We start from the raw sequence: 21,769 nt of genomic DNA, 5'->3' as shown, positions 1-21,769 counted from the left end.
GACTCTCTCTCTCTCTGTCTCCTTCAAAACTGAAAACAGTGGAAAGAAACAAATGGGGCATTTTATGCTGACTATTCTGCTCCCTGTACAATGCAGCTCCAGTACATTCAGTGAAATCATTTCCAAGACAAAGCAATTTCTTTAGCAGTTTTCCTCTGACTCCCGCTCTGAGGTCTCATATCTGAGGCCTCACCTGTATCATCTCACTGAAATGGGAGAGACAGAACTTACTGACGACAGAGAAGTGTGCAGGGACTGAGAGGGAGAGTGGGATTAGACTCGGTGGGGGGGGGGGGGGGGGGGTGGGGGGGGGTGGAGTTTGGATAGTAACGGATGGGGGTACTGAGGGGGAGGGTGGGGTAAGACTGGGTGGGATATTAAAGGGAATGGGGGTAAGAGGGAGGGTGGGGTAAGACTGGGTGGAATATTAAAGGGAACAGAAGGAGATTTAACCTCCTGGTCTCCTTCATAGACGATATAGTTGCTGCTAAAATCCCAGTTATTGCTCCATTGTCTTACCTGTAGGATCCCTATCTCCAACATTCTGTTTGTAGAAAAGGCCTTTCTTTCTGACACCCACAAAGTATCATCTGGGGCACTTTAATCTGCTGAACGTCCATCATGGAGGATGAAACGGGTAATTTATTCCTGTCATATCCGAAATGTTCATTCCAGACTGTTCCTACTTTGCAGCATCTTGAACTTTCAGCCAATGCCATTGTTCCCTTCAGACTGTGTCCTGAACCTGAGGACATTGCTCTAACTTCAATGGAATCACTTACAACACAACTGTATTTTGTTTGAGCAAATCCTCACCCAATCCTCTGATTGATTGGTTTCATTGTAGGTGAGAACATTGTCGGTGGTTGCCTCCATTTTCTCTCCATGTGTGCTTTCCTGAAGAATTAACTGGACACCATGTTCACAGCTCCAGTTGAGGTACTAGAGGGCTGTTGCTTACTCAGCATTTTCTTTGTCACCAGAGCCTAGAACAGTACAGCACAGGAACGGGCCCTTTGGCCCACAGTGTTTTGCTGAACAGCGCCAAATGAAACTAGCTCCTTCTGCCTGCCCTTGGTCCATATCCCTCATTGCTTGTTTATTCATGTGCTTATCTAAAAGTCCCTCAAATTTCCCTGTCATATCTGCTTCCAACACCAGACCTGACAATGTGTTCCAGACTTCTACCATTCTCTGTAAAAAAAATCCTCCCTAACCTTAAATGCATGCCTTCTAGTATTAGCCATCTCAACCCTTTGAAGAAGAATTTGACTGTCTATCTATGCTTCTCATATTTCATAGATGTCTATCAAGTCTCCCTGCAGCCTCCTCCTCTCCAGAGATTTTCTAGCCTCTCCTTACAGCTCATACCCTCTAATCCAGGCAGCATCCTGGTAAACCTCTTCTCCATCCTCTCTAAAGCGTCCATATCCTTCCTGACCAGATCTGATCGCAGTACTCAAAGTGCGGCCTAACCAAAGTCTTATAAAGCTGCACCATGACATCCTGACTCTTACACCCATTTCCCCACTCAATAAAGGTAGGCATGCCATATGCCTTCTTTACCACCCTATCTACTTGCACGGTCACTTTCAGGACATCTTAAAAGAAAAGGATTAAAGCATTGTTTTCAAACTGATCATCATTCAGCAACAAAGTCAAATCTGCTGCGTCAGTGTTTTCAGAGGCTGCTTTACATACTGAGCACTTTCAGTTAAAGCTTTAATAATAAGGTCAAGTCGGTCGTACTGCTCATCACAGACTGCTTCTGGCAAACTTTACTGCTCCTTGTGTCTGACCTGATCTGTCTTTAGTGATGATGGGTAAGGAGAACATTTGTTCTGAAGTCTGTGATTTCCATCCTGGTGACAGTGTGAACTAATCGGTCTGTACATGCATTGATAACATCAATAGATTCCTTCTTCTGTGTGGGTTCTGCCCAAGCTCAACTTAGTTGTCTACCAGTTATACATTTTGACTGATTCCCCTCCTTAAGGCTATTGACGACAAGACATAGTGAGAAAAGTGTTGGTTTTGAATCACATGCACATTTTCCCACTTTCTTACACTCCATGCTGCAGTGTTGCTTTACTTGTAATGTACTTTTGCTCTTGAGAGTTTGCTTCATGATGTTTTGTCTCTGTTTCTTCAGCCAGGGTATTTGATCAGATAGGACTGTGATGCTAGAACATGTACCATTGACAGAGATTAGTCAAGTAGACAAGTAGAACTATTTTAGTTTGGAAACATCGTCAGCATAGACTAGTTGGGCTGAAGGGTCTGTTTCCTTGCTGTATTACTCTATGACTATTTCTATGAATAGCCCAGCTATCTTATCCTGTTCAGCTCTTAGATCCAGGCCAGCTCGCTTATCGAGCTTGTGATAATACGATGGCTTTATGAGATATATTCTGTCCTGGTTGTTTTTGAAGAGGTGTTGAGCCATAGACAGAGAGCTGTCTCCTCCAAAGCCAATAAAGTTAACAGCTTGTCAGGCCTTGGGTTTTCTTTAGAGTTGGAACAATAGAAGCAGCATGAATGGGTGGAGTCAGCTCACACGGAACCGGAGTTTTAGTTTGGCTTTCAGTAGTTGTTGGAGTTTTGAAGCTGGTTGTGGAGGTTGTCTCTCTCTCTCTCTGTCTCTCTGTCTCTCTCTGCTACAGATAAAAGCTGGAGTTCTCTCTGCCAGAACTTTCTCTTGATGTTCTTTCCTCCTTGTCACCTATTTTACTGCATTTGCCTTTGCCATAGCTGTGTTTATGTGATGTTACTATTTTGGAACAGTTACTGTTCAGAAGTTAAATAATCTATCATTCTGTTAAATTTTCCAACGGCGAAGTTATTTAAATTCTTTTCTCTTTTGTTTGTATTTTAATTGTAGAGTAAGGATATAACATGTTTTACTTAAAGCCGACAAGTGTAACCAATCAACTTGCATCTAGAACACGGCACCTTACACTCGCCTTTAAATAAGAAAAGTAGGGGTCTAGGTCTTGGACGAAGAAATGGCAGATGGAGTTCAATCCAGGCAAATGCGAGGTGATGCATTTTGGACGATCCAATTCAAGAGAAAACTATACAGTAAATGGAAAACTCCTAGGGAAAATTGATGTACAGAGAGATCTGGGTGTTCAGGTCCATTGAACCCTGAAGGTGCCAACGCAGGTTGATAGAGTGGTCAAGAAGGCACATGGCATGGTTTTATTCATCGGACAGGGTATTGAGTACAAGAGTTGGCAGGTCATGTTACAGTTGTACAGGACTTTGGTTCGACCACATTTGAAATACTGCTTACAGGATGTGAGTTTGCTCGCTGAGCTGGAAGGTTCGTTTTCAGACGTTTCGTCACCATTCTAGGTAACATCATCAGTGAGCCTCTGACAAAGCGCTGGTGTTATGTCCCGCTTTCTATTTATCTGTTTAGGTTTCCTTGGGTTGGTGATGTCATTTCCTGCATTGGTGATGCCATTTCCTGTTCTTTTTCTCAGAGGATGGCAGATTGGCTCCAAATCAATGTGTTTGTTGATGGAGTTCCAGTTGGAATGCCATGCTTCTAGGAATTCTCGTGCGTGTCTCTGTTTGGCTTGTCCTAGGATGGATGTGTTGTCCCAATCAAAGTGGGGTCCTTCCTCATCTGTATGTAAGGATACGAGTGATAGTGGGTCATGTCGTTTTGTGGCTAGTTGATGTTCATGTATCCTGGTGGCGAGCTTTCTGCCTGTTTGTCCAATGTAGCGTTTGTCACAGTTCTTGCAAGGTATTTTGTAGATGACGTTCATTTTGCTTGTTGTCTGTATAGGGTCTTTTAAGTTCATTAGCTGCTGTTTTAGTGTGTTGGTGGGTTTGTGGGCTACCCTGATGCCAAGAGGTCCGAGTAGTCTGGCAGTCATTTTGGAAATGTCTTTGATGTAGTGGAGAGTGGTTACGGTTTCTGGGCCCGTTTTGTCTGTTTGTTTGGGTTTGTTGCTGAGAAATTGGCAGACTGTGTTCATAGGGTACCCATTCTTTTTGAATACGCTGTATAGGTGATTCTCTTCTGCGCTTCGTAGTTCCTCTGTGCTGCAGTGTGTGGTGGCTCGTTGGAATAATGTTCTAATGCAGCTTCGTTTGTGGGTGTTGGGATGTTTGAAGCTGTATTAGAACATTATTCCACTAGCTATGAAGAGACGTTGAGTAGATGAGGATTATTTACTTTAGAAAGACGGAGGTTGAGTGGGGACCTGATTGAGGTTTACATAATCATGAGAGATATAGTCAGGGTGGATAGCAAGAAGCTTTTTCCCAGAGTAGGGGACTCAATTACTAGGGGTCATGAGTTCAAGGTGAGAGGGGAAAAGTTTAAGGGAGAAATGTGTGGAAAGTTCTTTACGCAGAGGGTGGTGGGTGGCTGGAACATGTTGCCAGCGGAGGTGGTCGAGGTGGGCACAATAGTATCATTTAAGATGTATCTAGACTGATACATGATTGGACAGGGAGCAGAGGGATACAGATCCTTGGAAAATAGGTGACATGTTTAGATAGAGGATCTGGATCAGCGCAGTCTTGGACTGCAAATGGCCTGTTCCTGTGCTGTAATTTTCTTTGTTCTATCTCCTTGATATATTTGAGGGGGAGTGGTCTTCTCCATAACAAACTGAAGATCTGGGCGAAATAAAAATGTGTAATTCCATGTTGGGTCTGGGATTATTGGACCCAAGGACAGTGAGTGGTGATGTTGTTGCCTTTTTTCTTTCGCGTGTTACCTTCAGTTGGTTTAAACGGGGTGTGCCTTCTGTAGTAACGGCTCTTTCAGTCACTAGGGGTTTCCTCGGGATGGAAGAAGTCACTTCTGGAGTTTTACAGGAAGTGAGCAAGGCAAAGTGGGAAGTTTCCTGATGTCACCTTTGATTCTTTTAGAACCAGGGCCTAAATTGTTGATTTCTGGTAACTGAGATGGGAGCAGGGCTAGGCTATCCAGCCATTTTGGAGGGTCAGCCATGAGCTCCTCCCAGTTGTTAATGTCATTGATGCTGCTCTTCAGAGAGCCTCAGTCACATTTTCCCTGTCACCACCATTTCACGCCCCCCCCCCAACAACGAGGGAGATGAGACATTCAAGAAAGGATGGGATGGTTTTAGCGATAGTAAGGACTGCCGATGCTGGTGTCAGAGATAACACAGAGTGGAGCTGGAGGAGCACAGCAGGCCAGGCAGCATCAGGGGGGCAGGGAAGCTGCTCCTTTTCCAGGACCCTTCTTCAGAATTGGGGGAGGGGAAGGGAACTCCTCCAATCTCACCCCTCCTCTCTCTATTTATTTCATACCTCCCCTTCCCCTTCCCCCATTTCTGAAGAAGGGTCCAGGCCCGAAGCGTCAGCTTTCCTGCTCCTCTGATGCTGCCTGGCCTGCTGTGTTCATCCAGCTCTACATGATGTTATATGGGATGGTTTTATTTTGGATAGTTAAGCTAGGTAGGAATATGGAGGAAAAGAAGGAGATGGGCAGGAGACCAGAGAGCTGGAGGAGATAGAAGAAGGTATTTGTTGTTTTCAGTACAGATTCCAGCATCTGGAGTAATTTGCTCCTAGATAAGAAAGCTGAAGCAGGTAAGAGAGTGGAACTAGACACAAAACTTCGATTGATTGATTGATTTATTGTTGTGTATTCCAAAATACAGTGAAAAGCTTCATTTATGAGCTGTATAGGCAGATCTTAGTAAGCAAGGGATGTACGGATCAAAAAGATTTAGACAGAGGCATACAGGTTACACTGTATAGGGCGCGCGCTCGGTGAGATCAACATTAGCAAGATCAGCGTTATTTGAAGCTAGAGAGTCCATTCATCATCACTCTGATAATGGCTGGAAAGAGGCTGTTCCTGAGCCCCCTTGTGCATGTGGTCAGGTTTCTGTATCTTCTGCCTGATGGAAGAGGTAGTAGGTGATCATTACCAGGGTATGATGAGTCTTTGATGATGTTGGCCATGTTTTTGCGACAGCGAGCCGTGTAAATAGAGCCCATGGATCGAAGATTGGCTTCTGTGCAGACCACCTTCTGTAGTTTATTACGGCCCTAATGGTGTTGAAGGCAGAGCTGTAGTCAACAAGCAGGAGCTTGACATAGGTGTCTTTGTTGTCCAGATGTTCCAGGGATGAGTGCAGGGCTAGGGATATGGCATCCTCTGTGGACCTGTTACACCAGTTGGCAGAATATAGGAGATCGAGACAGGCTGGGAGACTGGAGTTGATATGGGCCATGACCAGCCCCTCAAAGCACTTGATGATTGTTGAAGTCAGAACTGTTGAACGGTAATTATTAAGACACACTGCATGTGTTTTCTTGGGCTACAGGGATGATGGTGGTCTTCTTGAAGCAGGTGGGGATTTTGGCCTGTGGGAGGGAGAGGTTGAAGATGTCGGTGAATACCTCCATCAGTGTCAATGAGGGATGTATCATTGTCTGTTGTCTTACACTGTTTCTAGACAGCAGGAGTCTGTTTGGGCCTGGGCCTCTTTTGCAGAGATCATATCAAATATGACTGAATAAGAGAATTGGATTCAATTAAAAGAGCTGGGCTACATGAAAGAGCTGGAATCGATAGCAGAATTGTACTAGAGAAGACAGTTGTGTCAAAGAAGGGAGGCGGACGGGATTTTTTTTCCTATTCATTAACAGGAAATGGGCATTACTGGCTGGATCAGCATTTATTGTCCACCCCTAATTGCCCAGAGAGCAGTTAAGAGTCAACCACATCCCTGTGGGTCTGGAGTCACATGTAGGCCAGACCAGGTAAGGACGGCAGTTTCCTTCACTAAAGGACATTAGTGAACCAGATGGGATTTTCCCCTAAAAATCGACAATGGATTCACAGTCATCATTAGATTCTTAATTCCAGATATTTATCGATCTACAAAGTTCACCATCAGCATTCATGGGATTGCAGCCCAGGTCCCCAGAACATTATCTCTGGATTACCAGGCCAGCGATAATACCACCAGGCCATTGGATAAGAGATCTGGACAAGATCAGAGATTTGGATCTAATAAGATAGCGGAAGGAGACACATGAGGTGAGTTATATCAGAGAGGTGAACTGGATAAAAAAAACCTGGGTTAGATAAGAGAGGTGGGCTAGGGGCAGCACAGTGGTTAGCACTGCTGCCTCAAAGTGCCACAAATCCAGAGATAACACGGTGTGAAGCTGGATGAACACAGCAGGCCGAACAGCATCTCAGGAGCAGGAACGTTTGACGTTTCGGGTTGAGACCCTTCTTCAGAAATGGGGGAGGGGAAGGGGATTCTGAAATAAATAGAGAGACAGGGGGAGGTGGACAGAAAATGGATAAAGGAGAAGATAGCTGGAGAGGAGACAGACAGGTCAAAGAGGTGGGGATGGACCCTGTGAAGATGAGTGTAGGTGGGGAGTCAGGGAGGAGATAAGTCGGTCCAGGGAGGATGGACAGGTCAAGGAGGCAGGATGAGGTTAGTGGGTAGGAGATGGGGGTGGGGCTTGAGGTGGGAGGAATGCTTAGGGAGGCGGGGACGAGCTGGACTGGTTTTGGGAGGTGGTAGGGAGAGGGGAGATTTTGAAGCTTGCGAAGTCCTCATTGATACCTTTGGGCTGCAGAGTTCCTAAGCAAAATATGAGCTGCTGTTCCTGCATCTTTTGGGTGACGTTATTGTGGTTAGGCAGGAGGCCCAGGATGGACATGTCGTCCGAGGGTTGTGGAGGGGGGTAGTTGAAATGGTTCGCGACTGGGAGGTGCAGTTGTTTGTTGCGAACTGAGTATAGGTGTTCTGCAAAGCGGTCCCCAAGCCTCCATTTGATTTCCCCGATGTAGAGGAGGCCACAATGGGATCAGCGGATACAGTATACCACATTAACAGATGGGCAGGTGAACATCTGTTTGATGTGAAAAGTCTACTTAGGGCCTGGGATGGGGGTGAGGGGTGAGGGGGAAGGTGTAGGGGAAGGTGTAGCCCTTCTTGCGGTTGTAGGGAAAGTGCCAGGGCTGGTGGGCTGAAGGGGAGTATGGAGCGGACAAGGGAGTCACGGAGAGAGTGGTCCCTCCGGAAAGAACACAAGGGTGGTGAGGGAAAAATGTCTTTGGTGGTGGGGTTGGATTGCAGATGGCGTAAGTGTCGGAGGATGATGCATTGGATTTGGATGTTGGTGAGGTGGTACGTGAGGACAAGGGGGTTTCTGTTTTGGTTATTTTTGCGGAGAGGGGGTGTGAGGGATGAGTTGTGGGAAATGCGGGAGACACGGTCGAGGGCAATTTTGATCACTGTGAAGGGGAAGTTGCGGTTCTTGAAAAAAGATGATATCTGAGATGTTCGGGAGTGGAATGCCTCAGCTCAGGAGCAGGTGCATCGGAGGCAAAGGAATTGGGAATTTTTACTGGAATGTGGGTGAGAGGAGGAATATTCTAGGTCGTTGTGGGATTCAGGCGGCTTAAAATGGATATTGGTTTCCAGTTGGATGCCAGAGATGGAGACAGAGAGGTCCAGGAAGGAGAGAGAGGTACCAGAGATGGTCCAGGTAAACTTAAGGTTGGGGTGGAAGGTGTTGGTGAAGTGGATGAACTGCTTGAGCTCCTCGTGGCACCGATACAGTCATCAGTGTAACGAAGGAAGAGATGGGGGATAGGGCCAGTGTAGGTGCAAAAGAGGGATTGTTCCACGTAACCTACAAAGAGGCAGGCATAGCTTATAGAACATAGAACATAGAACACAGAAAAATACAGCACAGTACTGGCCCTTCGACCCACGATGTTGTGTCGTGGAATAATCCAAATCCAAAAATAAAATAACCTAACCTACATTCCCCTCAATTCACTGCTGTCCATGTGCATCTCCAGCAGTCGCTTAAATGTCACTAATGACTCCGCTTCCACGACTACCACTGGTAAACTATTCCATGCGCTCACAACTCTCTGGGTGAAGAACCTCTCTCTGATGTCTCCTCTATACCTTCCTCCTAACACCTTAAAACTATGACCCCTCGTGGCAGTCAATCCTGCCCTGGGGAAAGGTCTCTGGCTATCGACTCTATCCATGCCTCTGATTACCTTGTACACCTCGATCAGGTCACCTCTCTTCCTCCTTCTCTCCAGAGAGAAAAGTCCGAGTTCAGTCAACCTCTCCTCGTAAGACAAGCCCTCCAGTCCAGGCAGCATCCTGATAAACCTCCTTTGCACCCTCTCCAAAGCCTCCACATCTTTCCTATAATAGGGCGACCAGAACTGGACACAATATTCCAAGTGTGGCCTCACCAGGGTTTTGTAGAGCTGCAGCATAACCTTGCGGCTCTTAACTCGATCCCCCTGTTAATGAAAGACAAAACACCATATGCTTTCTTAACAACCTTATCCACCTGGGTGGCAACTTTGAGGGAGCTATGCACTTCAACACCAAGATCCCGCTGTTCCTCCACACTGTCGAGAATCCTGCCTTTAATCCTATATTCAGCATTTAAGTTCGACCTTCCAAAATGCATCACCTCACATTAATCCAGGTTGAACTCCATCTGCCATTTCTCATCCCAGCTCTGCATTCTGTCAATGTCTCGCTGAAGCCTGCAATAGCCCTCGATACTATCAACGGCCCCTCCAACCTTTGTGTCATCAGCAAACATACCAACCCATCCCTCAACCTCCTCATCCAAGTCATTTATAAAAACTACAAAGAGCAGAGGCCCAAGAACAGAGCCCTGTGGGACACCACTCAGCAGTGACCTCCAGGCAGAATACTTACCATCTACAACCACTCTCTGCCTCCTTTCAGCCAACCAATTCTGAACCCAGACAGCCAAATCACCCTGTATCCCATACCTCCTGACTTTATGAATGAGCCTGCTGTGGGGAACCTTATCAAATGCCTTGCTGAAGTCCATGCACACCACATCCACTGCTCGACCCTCGTCAACCCGTCTTGTGACCTCCTCAAAGAACTCAATAAGATTTGTGAGGCATGACCTGCCCATCATGTTGTGAGGGGCATGCTGGCTCCCTTTAATCACGCTATGCTTTTCCAAATAGTCATAAATCCTATCCCTCAGAATTCTTTCCAAAACGTTGCTGACCACAGACGTAAGACTGACTGGTCTGTAATTTCCAGGGATTTCCCAATTCCCGTTCTTGAAAAGAGGAACAACATTTGCCTCCCTCCAATCTTCCGGTACAACTCCGTGGAGAGTGAGGAAGCAAAGATCTTCGCCAGCGGCTTAGCAACCTCCTTTCTCGCTTCCCAGAGCAACCTAGGATAAATCTGGTCTGGCCCTGGGGACTTATCAATCTTAATGTTTGCCAAAATTTCCAGCACATCAACCTCTTCAATCTTGATCTGTTCAAGCCTGTTGCCCTGCTCCGTGCGGGTACTCACGGCCACCTCCTTCATCTGTAGGAAATGGGAGGAATTAAAGGAGAAGCTGTTGAGAGTGAGGACGAGTTCGGCTAAGCGGATGAGGGTGTTGGTGGAGGGAGACTGGTTGGGCCTGAGGGACAGAAAGAAGCGGAGGGCCTTTAGGCCATTTGCATGGGGAATGCAGGTGTATAGGGACTGGATGTCCATAGTAAAAATGATGTATTGGGGACCAGGGAATTGGAAGTTCTGGAGAAGGTGGAGAGCATGGGTGGTGTCACGGATGTAGTTGGGGAGTTCCTGGACCAAGGGGAGAAAACAGAGTCGGGATAGGTGGAGATAAGTTCGGTGGGGCAGGAGCAGGCGGAGACAACGGGTTGATCAGGGCAGGCAGGTTTGTGGATTTTGGGAAGGAGGTAGAAGTGACCTACAGAAACACACCGTACTCTGGACCTGGCACGCTGCAGAAGTGAAAGCTTTTGTGTTGGGAACCCAGGTCTATCAGTCATTCCTGAAATGAATGTGTGCAGCACTGAGAGAGTTTGGATTTGTGTAGGTCAGGGTGGGGAGGGAGTACTGATGGGTGGAGAATTGAGGAACCTGAGTAAGTGGGGGAAAAGGGTTGATCTGAGCAGTAGCAAGCCACAGGAGTGACCTCTTCCATGAGTCAGTGTCCCATTCTAAGGTGAATAGTCAACATACTTCCACCAGGGTAGGGGAGTTCAAATATAGACATCATAGCTTTCATGTGAGAGGGCAAAGACTTAAAAGAGACCCGAGGCACAATGTTTTCACATAGAATGTGACACATATATGGAAGGAGCAGCCCGAGGAAGTGATAGGGGCTTGTACAATACAACTTTAAAAGACATTTGAATGGTCACATGAATCGGAGAGATTTAGAGGGAATGGGCCACATGCAAGCAATTAGGACAACTTCAGTTTCAGAAACCTGGTTAGCATGGATGTTTTGGGTTGAAGGGCCTTTTTCTGTGCTGTATGGCTCTATGACTTTAGGGCCTGGGAGAGAATTAAGGTCTTTGGACCTTGTTTCCAACCCCTCTATAACTGCCATTTAGCACTGGAAAGGTTCTGTCACTCACATCAGGAACAAGATCTGTGCTAAATGAAATAGAATATCATGCTGCACTCAGTCCACACTAGGTGTTTCTCTCCCTCTGTTTTTCTCCACGTGTTGATGTCATTTCCTTTTAAACACTGATTTCAATCAATATAGTAGCTGGAAGAGAGTGCATTCCAAATCCAAACCACTCTTAGTGGTAAAATTATTAGTTGTGGTGCCAAACATTATTAATGCAGTGAAACCTGGTAGATCTGACTAATGATCTCTCAGCCAGTGGAAACAGTTTCGGTCCATTCTGTCTGAAATATTCATAACTTAGACAATCCCTTCAAATCCCCTCAGAATTCTTGGCTCCAAAGAGAACGCAAAGGAGACTACCTTCAACGTCTGTGTAATAAATACCGAAGTTGCTGGGAAAACTCACCAGGTCTGGCAGAATCTGTGGGGAGAAAACAGAGTTAATGTTTCAGGCCCAGTTGCTCCTCCTCATCAGAGCTCTGTGAAATTGCTCAACTGCAGTTTTTGGCAAGAGGGCATCATGTATATAAGTGCAGGTGTGTGTGTGTGGGAGTGTGTGTGTAAGATGGTGAGAAGGTGTTGGGCTTTGTCTTTTGAAGAACTGCCTATACATCAGTAAAAATAAATTTCATCGTCAAAAAAGGGAGTGTGAGTAGGTGATGCCATCACAGTGGAATAGCTACCAGGCCCAATGGCTTTTGCACTGGACCACACCGGCCTGCTTCCCACCCTCAGACACTCGCGACCAATTGCAAGCGTGGAAGAGAGACCTGCTTTAGAGAAGAGCTAACAAACTCCCACAGTGGGCTGGTCCCTGGTACGCACTGCAGGGCACCCTCTTGCCCCCCCATCTACCCTCCTCCTGCTTCTCTGGCACAGCCCCCCCCTCCCCCACACCCCACTCTGTCCATGTGGGATCAGGAATTGTCAACCATCTCTGGGTGACAGTGTGTGACCAGGCATACTCTCAAGCCAGAGGTCAGAGGTCAGAGTCAAGGCTCCGGAGTCAGACTGTTCCCCTAGAGGCCTGGGGAGAGTGGACATGGAGAAGATTCTTCCACTGGTGGGAGAGACTTGGACCCAAGGGCACAGGTTCAGGGTGAAGGGACGGCCCCTTAGAGCTGAGATGAGGAGGAACCTCTTCAGTCACAGGCTAGTCACTCTGTGGAACTTATTACCACAGGGAGATGTACAGGCCATGTCACTGAATGTCTTTAAGTCAGAGATACGTGGGGATCGGTGGATATGTGGAGAAGGCAGGAGAATGGGGTTGAGAAACATATTAGCCGTGATTGAATGGCAGAGCAGACTCGACGTGCTGAATGGTTTAATTCTGTACCTGTACCTTATGGCCTTCTGGTCTTATGCCCAGCCCGTCGCTCCAACAGACGCTCAGGCATGTGGTAATTCAGGAGGGAAAAGGAAAGTAAAATCCAGAAGCGAAGGAACTGGCCTGAACTCACCAAAGATGGGAACTCCAGTTCCGAAGAGTGCTATGATTTCCATGTCTTTGTTTCACTCTCTTGTCCCACTGAAGCCATGAAGGTGAGGTGACAGTGGGACAGGGAGATTTCCATTTATACCACAGTGCTTCACAGGGAATTTGAGTAATTCGTAAACAGTGACGGGATAAAAGAACAGATTTACCTTCATTAGTAAGAGATAACCTTAGTGAGGATACCAGGATAATTCCCAAACAGCTCCTCCCAATAAAACACTAGGGGCTTTTTCATGTTAGAGTAGGTCTCATCTATATCACTGACTGTTGCAGTATCCAACACTTCAGCAATTAATACAAAGAGTTAGTATAACCATCATTCAACCATTCAGAAAGGAACTATCATGGTGCTAGCTCAAAGGACAGGCTTTATTTTGACAATGCCACATCAGGACATCACAAAGTGCTGCAGGACAGTAAGTTTTCAGTGAGTGAGGCCCCCTCTGAGTGCGAGCTTGAGGTGCGAAGGTGGTGGCAGAGAGCAGGAGAGCACTCGTCCCTGTCTCGCCATGGCTGGTGGCTGTTTTAATACAGACAATGAGCCTGGATCTGTGTGAGAACCTCAGGTCAGGCCAAAGGGTCCGAAGGGTGGATTTCCTGCTGCTTTCCCTGGAAAAGAGGAGCTCCCTCATTTCATGGGCCTGAACTAGAGCGAGGTGACACTGACCCGTGGGGCAAGTTTCTGTCTGGGCTCAGACATCTCCAGGGCTGGGTCAGAGACCAATGATACTGAAGGAGGCTTTTAAAGATAGTGCCCAAATCTTCAACCTCGGAAGGCTCCAGCTAGGATTGAGAATGTCCTGGTCTGCTTGCCCTGCAAGATTCACCTATCACTCAATAATTACATACATAAGTGATACAGACAGGAGAAAGATGTAAATTACATCTATTTTCCTGCTCTTTTATCTGGCCATTGCGGGCAGCTGTTTGTAAAGTTCAATTTTTCTTTAAATAACCCATGATTACGGTTAAAACAAGAATGGTTTATTCTTACAGTGAAAGCTGGGGAACAATTGCTGGAACATATTCAAGCATACAAAGAAGAAATCTAAAAAAAAGTAAAGAGGTTACAATTTTTTAAAAATCGAAGATATAGACATTATTAATATGATTCTTCTCTGAGTTCAGAAAAAGTGCTTGTTCTTCCTTGAAGGAACGCAGATTCAGGTGGGGTACAATTTCTGCTGAACCTGCAGAATTCCTTGACAATTTGAGAAAGGCACAGCAAAATGATGAGGCTATACAGGCCCTGGTCATCTCTTTCAATTTGTGCAAGATTTCTGCTAGTACTCAGTTTTGAAGGTGATTTAAGCTCGAGGCTTTAAATCAAGCTGTGATTGAATGGTGGAGCAGATTTGATGGGCTGAATTCCCTAATTTCTGTCCCTATGTCTTATGGTCTTATGGTCTTATGGTCTGCGGTGTCAACCAGTTAGATCCTTGGCAGACTGACTCAATGTTTACAACAAACTACTTCTGCCCAGGCTGAACTGAGGATTCAGAGACTGTATAGCAAAATCCTAAATTCTCAACGACCAGGAGTTTTGGTTTTGTGATGGGGTTCTTGAATAGGTCAGTTTCAACTCTGTGAGAATTGGTTTCTACTTCTCGATTTGGATCATTGTGGATTTGTATGAAATGAGGAATGAGCTGTTAATGCCACTTCAGGCATATTGAGTTTTAATCACACCCCTTTGCTCCGAGCTGACTGGAGAGGCATTTCATTTGCTTGTCCTATGGTGTCTTTTAGATTGCACATAATGCAAGAAAATAACATTCGAAAGAAGGTGATGCAAGTTCTCTCCTGGTTATGGCTGAACAGAACTTTCCGGTAAGCTAATGCACTTGCAACATACAATTAGCAGCCATTGTGTTTTGACCTGGCAACATTCATTTAAGCAAGAAATTATAGCTTCTGAAACACCTTATGCTCTCTCTTCAAGTTTTGTGGAGCTGACAGAATGTAAGGGCTGAATGCTACCTGAACATGACAGGAAGCCTGCTCTAGGTCTGAACAGGAGCGATAACCTCTAACATTCCTCCCACCACACCGGAGTGCAATGCAAGGTTCTGCCCTCTAGCGATTGAGGCAGTTACTGTACAAATATCACGGCTTGGTCCAGCAACTGCTCTTCTCCAAACGCAAGAAACTACACAGAGTTGTGAACACCACTCAGTCCATCACTCAAACCTGCCTCCTGTCCGTTGACCTCACCTATACTGCCCACTGCCTCAGGAAAGCAACCAACAGAATCAAAGACCCCACCCACCCCGGTTGTACTCTCTTCCACTCTCTTCCCACTGGCAGAAGACACAAAAGTTGGAAAACACACACAAATAGATTCAAGAACAGCTTCTTCCCCGCTGTTATCAGACTTTTGAATACACCTCCCAAATGTTACTTCTGATCTCTCTCTCTGCAATACTCTCAGCCGTAATACTGTACTCTGCACTCTGTTCTGCTACACCGATGTACTTTGTAGGGTTTGATCTACCTGTATAGAACACAAAACAACACTTTTCACTGTATCTCAGGGTACGTGTGACAACAATCAATCAATCAATAAGCTTAGGCCCAGCGGCTCTGACAGAGGTGTGAGCCTAGCTCCAGGAATCCTGAGAGCCCTCAACATAAATGAGGAGGTAGTAGGATGGGTCCTGGTTAATGGTGATGTCTCATTGCCTGTGGGTCACTTCTATTGTTCTGCGGTATGAGGGAGAGCCCAGTCTGGATTGTCGAGCTATCTCATGTTGGTTTCCTTAATTCGAGTGTTTATGGAGGAGATAAAGGACAGAGCGCACCTTAGAATAGAACTTACAGCCTATTTAATCATACCAATATCTGATAGATTACAGTGTTGACATGATCCAACAATTACACAAGAGGTTACATCCATATTTGTTCAACACAATTGATGCAAGATCCTCTTTTGGTCAGAGGCCACCCACTGCTGGTTTCTTGACGGTTGCCTAGTCTGTTGATTAGCGTTGCCCAGAGGTGTTATGTTAACCCTTTCAGTGCCTCCACCCCCATTGGCCCACCTGAAGCCCCTGCTTTCCATGTGGCCCCTCCTTGGCTGCTGTATGTACAGTAGGTTGGTCACACCTCCTGCCACATGGTTCCTCCTCATTATTCCTCTTACTGAGTGACCCACTGAACAGGAAGTGAAAAGATCCACCCACCAATCTGCCTCTTATCCCAAGCAGAGGGAGCAGTCAATGTGCTGCCGTCATCTCGCTCTGCCAGTTGGTGACTTCCATTCCCAAACAAGGGACTCCTATATTCAGTTTCATGGGAATCAATCCCCGCAAGACATTGGGATGTGAGATGCTGGTCCTCTCCATGGATGAGAATCTATATTTCTCCCCCACTAGGTCTGTGCTATAACTTCCTTCTCCATTTCTTCTACCTCCTTCATGACTTGGTGATCCTGGCCTGCTCCTTCACCCCATTTCTTCCACGCCTCTGACTGGTGCTCACTCACTATGGTTACGGACACATTCTTCTTGTGCCTGTGTCTCTCCAGATCCAAGGGTTCTGCTGCTGTTTCCAAATTGTCCACTTTCTTCTCTGTAACAGGCTGTAATGTAACTCCATTACTTTGTGCCCATTGACTTGGTTCTGAGCTGGGGGTGGACTGCATACTATCAGGTTTCCAGCTGGGGATACACTGGTAGGTGCTGGTCCCTGTAACCCTGCCTTTCCCATGGCCAACCCACCGAAATCCACTCATCACCCAGTAACCAAGCTTGTGGATTATACATCACTATTCTTACCTCCCTGCATCAGATACATTCCAGACACTCCTTAACATCTGATTAACTGTCCGAGGCAGCCTGAGCTTCAGGCCTGCTCTGGCCTGGTAGCTGTAAATCTCACTAGCCCTGTCATTCCTCACCTTCTAACTCGGTAGTTCTTTTAGAGTAATGTTGGTGTTCAGGATGTTTTCGGTATTTGATAATAGGCCACCTGCTGGTCCCTTCAGTATCTCGGGACAGTCCAGTTCAGGGCTTGGTTGTCGGGGTAAGGTTCAGGTCTTTGCTTTGACCAGCCTTCCAACTCCAAGGATCCTGGCTGGTCCCTTTAATGTGTGTAAACCCTACTCCTGGCCTGTCTCCACACTGCCTGAGGCTGGGACTTGGGCCAGTTTGGGAGGCTGTGTTTCTTTTTTAAACCTCAGAGATGGGAGACTTACCCACTGAGGAGCTGTGAGAGGTTTTGCACTTCCACTTTGCGCCATAAATGAATTTGATTTCAAATTGTTGATGGGAGGGATTTGTCTTTCTTGCTGTGTGGGTCATTCGAACACAATGTGAGACCCTCAGTGTGAAGCAGGACAGGACGCACTGATGGCAAAGTGTTAAAAAGGCATCATTGCCAGGAGGACATTGGGAGACTGTTAGTGACAGGGAGATACAATTCAATATGAAATAAAAGCCAAACTCCTGGCAACATCTTATCAAGTATAGTATCAGGAAAGTGCAAAGTGTAATATTTAAAGTGTGGATAACTCCAGCTGGCAGCAGTCCCCAGCACTCTTCCTTTGATTAAATAATCTGGTTTGTGGCTTCATCTCTCCTCTTCACCAGATGATCAATGATACGGTCAACCCGAGTCCTGGCCACAGACTGAGAATTGATCAGGATGTAGTGATTGTAACAATGTTAGCCAAGTAGACTGATAGAATATGAGTTTCCTGATTGGGGCTGTTAGCCTGGTCCAATCAGGGAGCCCTGGCTGACAGGTATAAGCAGGACTGTTAGACGTTCTGCTCACTCTGAGAGCTGTTTCTGGTGGAGCTGGATCAGTATGAAGCATTCTCCACCTGTAAATAACGAGTGGCTTGGTGATGGGGTACAGGCTTCTGTGAAGTTTTTTCAGTGGACATCACTGCTGTTCCATTTTCTAAAAACTTCTCTGCCTCTTTTTGAAAAGGTCACTTCAGAAGGCTGCCACTGGACATTTGGAATAATTTGGTGAAGCCTCTGGAAGTTTCTAAAGCTGGTTACAATAGACACATCGAGACACCGTCCTTATGAAATGCAGCACTTGCCATTATCAGAGCCTATCCCAAAAGCAACAAGGACAACAAAGCTTTTGGACACTCTGAATTCCAGCTGGGCCAGACAGGAGAGCTAACTAAACCAGTCATGTGCAAGGAAGTGCTAAGGACAATGTTGTGTGTGGAGAAAACCTTTGTTCTATGAACAGCCACATAGCAAGCACATAGGGAGCTAAGTCAGACTGAAGTCAGATCACATGGAGCTCAGATGTAGTCTCCCTCACCAACCCTTGCCTATCATTATGTTCAATAAAGCCTCTTAATGTCCACTCACCTGATTGTAGACCTCGTCTAGCTACAAGGTAGCAGTAGTGTCTTGATCCACAGAGCTGGGTGCAAGAGGCAAGCAGCATTTGAGCTGAAGCCCAGTGAAATGCAGCCAGGAGGGACCTCCCAGGTCAATGCAGTCAGCTGTCCAGTCTGTCAGTGAGATGTAGATTTCAGCTCCAATGAGCAGTACACTCTGCTCCAATCCAGACAGGAACTTTCCAGGCAGCTTGCCGTACTAGAGAAGCTGAGCAAGTGCAGAACAGCCATGATGCAGGATCACACAGCTATAGGGAGAGAACACAATAAGGGCACCATTTTGAAGCCTTCCCTCATTGACTCAAGATAATCCCATCCACACTGCCATTAAGCCCAAGGCGTGATAATAATGGTTTGTTTTCACCACAACAGTCTCAACACAAATAAAAACACAAAGCAGCTGCTTCGAAAAGCGAACACACAGCACGGCAAGTTTTTGGAGTGTTACCACTGCTGTCGATAGTTTGCACAGACACTATAAACTGGACTCAGTGACAGCTTTAACTGGCTGCAGCCCCTAGCATCCCAGCTTCGAGGTGGAACCAGCCTCAAAGTTAAATGTCAGTTTCAGGCAATGCCAAGACACAAAAATAAGCAAACTGTCAAAACTGTGTAACCTCTCCATGAACGGCTTCGCTCCTTGCTCAACAGGAAGCTTACATCAGCATAACCCTCACCCTCAAAGTGGAAAATGTTGTCAAGCAGGAAGCAGCACATGGAATCAAACAAGAGTCACCAAAGCCCTTAACCCTGGGGGTTAAATACATCACATTGAATCCATCTGATCCTCACACCCAGGAGGGCCCCTCAGCCGCTACAAAGCCAGGTGCAAACCGAGACTGAGGCCATGTACCAACAGGTGAGATAGAGGTACAAATATGTAAACAGATTATGGAAAGTTGTAGGAGCCACAGGGTGGTGATGATGGGAGATTTTAACTTACCCAACATTCTAGGGTAAAAGACAACTGCCATTAACTCTATCTGTAACCCTCATGATTTTATAAACTTCTGTAAGGTCACCTCTCAACCTCCTACACTCCAGTGAAGAAAGATCCCAGCCTTTCCAGCCTTTCTCTATAACTCAACCTGTCTGGGTCTGGCAATATGCTGGTAAATCTCTTCTAAACCTTCCCCACGACCATGAAACCATTGTCTTTTAGGGAGGGAAACTGCCATCCTTACCTGGTCTGGCCTACATGTGACTCCAGACCCACAGCAACGTGGTTGACTCTAAGTGCCCTCTGGGCAATTAGGGATGGGCAATTAATACTGGCCCAGCCAGCAGTGCCCATATCTCATGGATGAATAAAAAGTTTGATCACGTTCCATCATGTATCAATACCAGCTGCCATTTGGCCCAGAGGTTTTTAATCTCTGGAGCTCTTGAGTTGTCAAGGACTGCTTGCTTTGTAGCACTCACCAATAGGAGAAACATTCCAGAGACTGGGCTCTAACTTTGGGCCTTTCCAGCCGCAGGGCTTAAAGCTTAAATCCTCCCTAAAACCTGTTCTGAAAGATTCCCAAATTGGCTGGGGACGGAGCTGGTTCCCTGACTACCGGAGATAATCAAGGCAGTCCAGCTCCACACTTTGTTATCTCGGATTCTCCAGCACCTGCAGTTCCCATTATCTCTGATCACGAATGTGACTGGGCTTTTGTTTTAACCTGTGTGAGATTCCCATGACCCTTTCCGGGAAATGTATGAATAAATTATACCGCTTGTATAGCGGTATGCAGCTTGTGATTTTGTTAACAAAAACTGACCAGAGCCAAATGGGAAGAGAGTTAAACCTCATCGAAATGAAACAGCTCCCGTTCAAAAAGAGGGGAAAGAGGAATGAAAAATCCCCAACACTGTTGTTTACTTATTAATTAGCAGCTCATGCAACTTTCTCCAGTCGGGAGCGTGAGGTAATTTCAAAAGCAGGGTTCCAACGCCAGAATTAAAATCTCACCCTTACTCCTATTTTACCAAGAGAGGAAGGGGAGGCCAATTGGAGAGAGACATTGCATTGGAACTGGGGAAGGATTTCGATGCTGAGTGCAGCGTCGGTAAGGATGTGTCATGAGGTAGAGAAGGTGAGGGAAAGAGGGCTGTGAGGATTGGGGGCGAAGGGGACTGTTGGAAAGGAGCTTGATTCAATGAGTTTACAGAGTGTTCTGCAAAAAACAATTCCCAGTCCAGGCACAGACTCAGAGATAACAGTACATTTATGACTTCACCCTTTGCAATGATCTCCCACTATTGCCTAACATCTCCTTCAATCTGCCCACTGCCCTCATCCTGAACAACTAAACCAATCAAAGACGCTCAGGGATAGCTTCAGACCTTCTCAATGCATCCCTGCTGATTGCTGTAATCACTTCCCTCTGCCTTTATCTCCCCCTCTCCACTTCCCTCCTTCTCCAATCCCTACCTCTCCAGTCCCTACCTCTCCAGTCCCTACCTCTCCAATCCCTATCTCTCCAGTCGCTACCTCTCCTGTCCCTACCTCTCCAGTCCCTCCCTCTCCAGTCCCTACCTCTCCAATCCCTACCTCTCCAGTCCCTACCTCTCCTGTTCCTACCTCTCCAGTCCCTCCCTCTCCAGTCCCTCCCTCTCCAGTCCCTACCTCTCCAATCCCTACCTCTCCAGTCCCTACCTCTCCAGTCCCTACCTCTCCTGTTCCTACCTCTCCAGTCCCTCCCTCTCCAGCCCCTACCTCTCCAGTCCCTACCTCTCCAGTCCCTACCTCTCCTGTTCCTACCTCTCCAGTCCCTCCCTCTCCAGCCCCTACCTCTCCAATCCCTACCTCTCCAGTCCCTACCTCTCCAGTCCCTACCTCTCCTGTTCCTACCTCTCCAGTCCCTCCCTCTCCAGCCCCTACCTCTCCTGTCCCTACCTCCCCAATCCCTACCTCTCCAGTCCCTACCTCTCCTGTCCCTACCTCTCCTGTCCCTACCTCTCCTGCCCCTCCCAGCCCAGTCTTATTCTCTCCAGTTTCCTGCTTCTCTAACTTCCCTGGGGCATTTGGAAATGGGAAATAAATGCTGGCCTGGTCAACAACACCCACATTAGACAATAAAACACAAGAGCAGAATTAGGTCATTAGGTCCACCATTCAATCGTGGCTATATGTTGCACATCTCGTGCCTTCTCCCTGTAGCCCTTGATCCCCTTAATAATCAAGAACCCATCTATCTATCGCCGTCTTAAAGTCAGACCTGACCTCCAAAGTATTCTGTGGTATTAAGTTCCACAGATTCATCACCCCACCGCTGATGGAATCCCTGCTTATCTTGTTCTAAATGATCATCCCTCCACTCTGAGACTGCGCCTTTGGGACCTTGACCTTTCTTCTCGTGGAAGCATCTTTTCCATTTCCATCCTATCCAGACCCCTCAGTATTCTGCAAGTTTCAATCAGATCTCCCCCCCCACCAACCTTCTAAACTTCATCAAGTACAGACCCAGGGTCCTCAA

The 21,769-nt window shown here is 46.7% G+C and overlaps 1 long non-coding RNA gene across 1 annotated transcript in view; it reads left to right on the top strand.

Annotated features, from left to right (window-relative positions):
• LOC125465390 (uncharacterized) overlaps positions 1 to 18,270 on the top strand; it is a 55,775-nt gene extending 37,505 nt beyond the window's left edge. Inside the window, exons 2-3 of the long non-coding RNA XR_007250232.2 lie at positions 14,687 to 14,767; positions 17,873 to 18,270. This is a non-coding gene — a long non-coding RNA (uncharacterized LOC125465390). The remainder of the gene's footprint in view (positions 1 to 14,686; positions 14,768 to 17,872) is intronic.
• Positions 18,271 to 21,769: the final 3,499 nt, after the last annotated feature.

This window comes from Stegostoma tigrinum, chromosome 29 (genome assembly GCF_030684315.1).
Source record: "Stegostoma tigrinum isolate sSteTig4 chromosome 29, sSteTig4.hap1, whole genome shotgun sequence".
Lineage (NCBI taxonomy): Eukaryota > Metazoa > Chordata > Chondrichthyes > Orectolobiformes > Stegostomatidae > Stegostoma > Stegostoma tigrinum.
The sequence above is the reverse complement of the archived record's forward strand: the minus strand, read 5'-3'. Positions and strand labels throughout refer to the sequence as shown.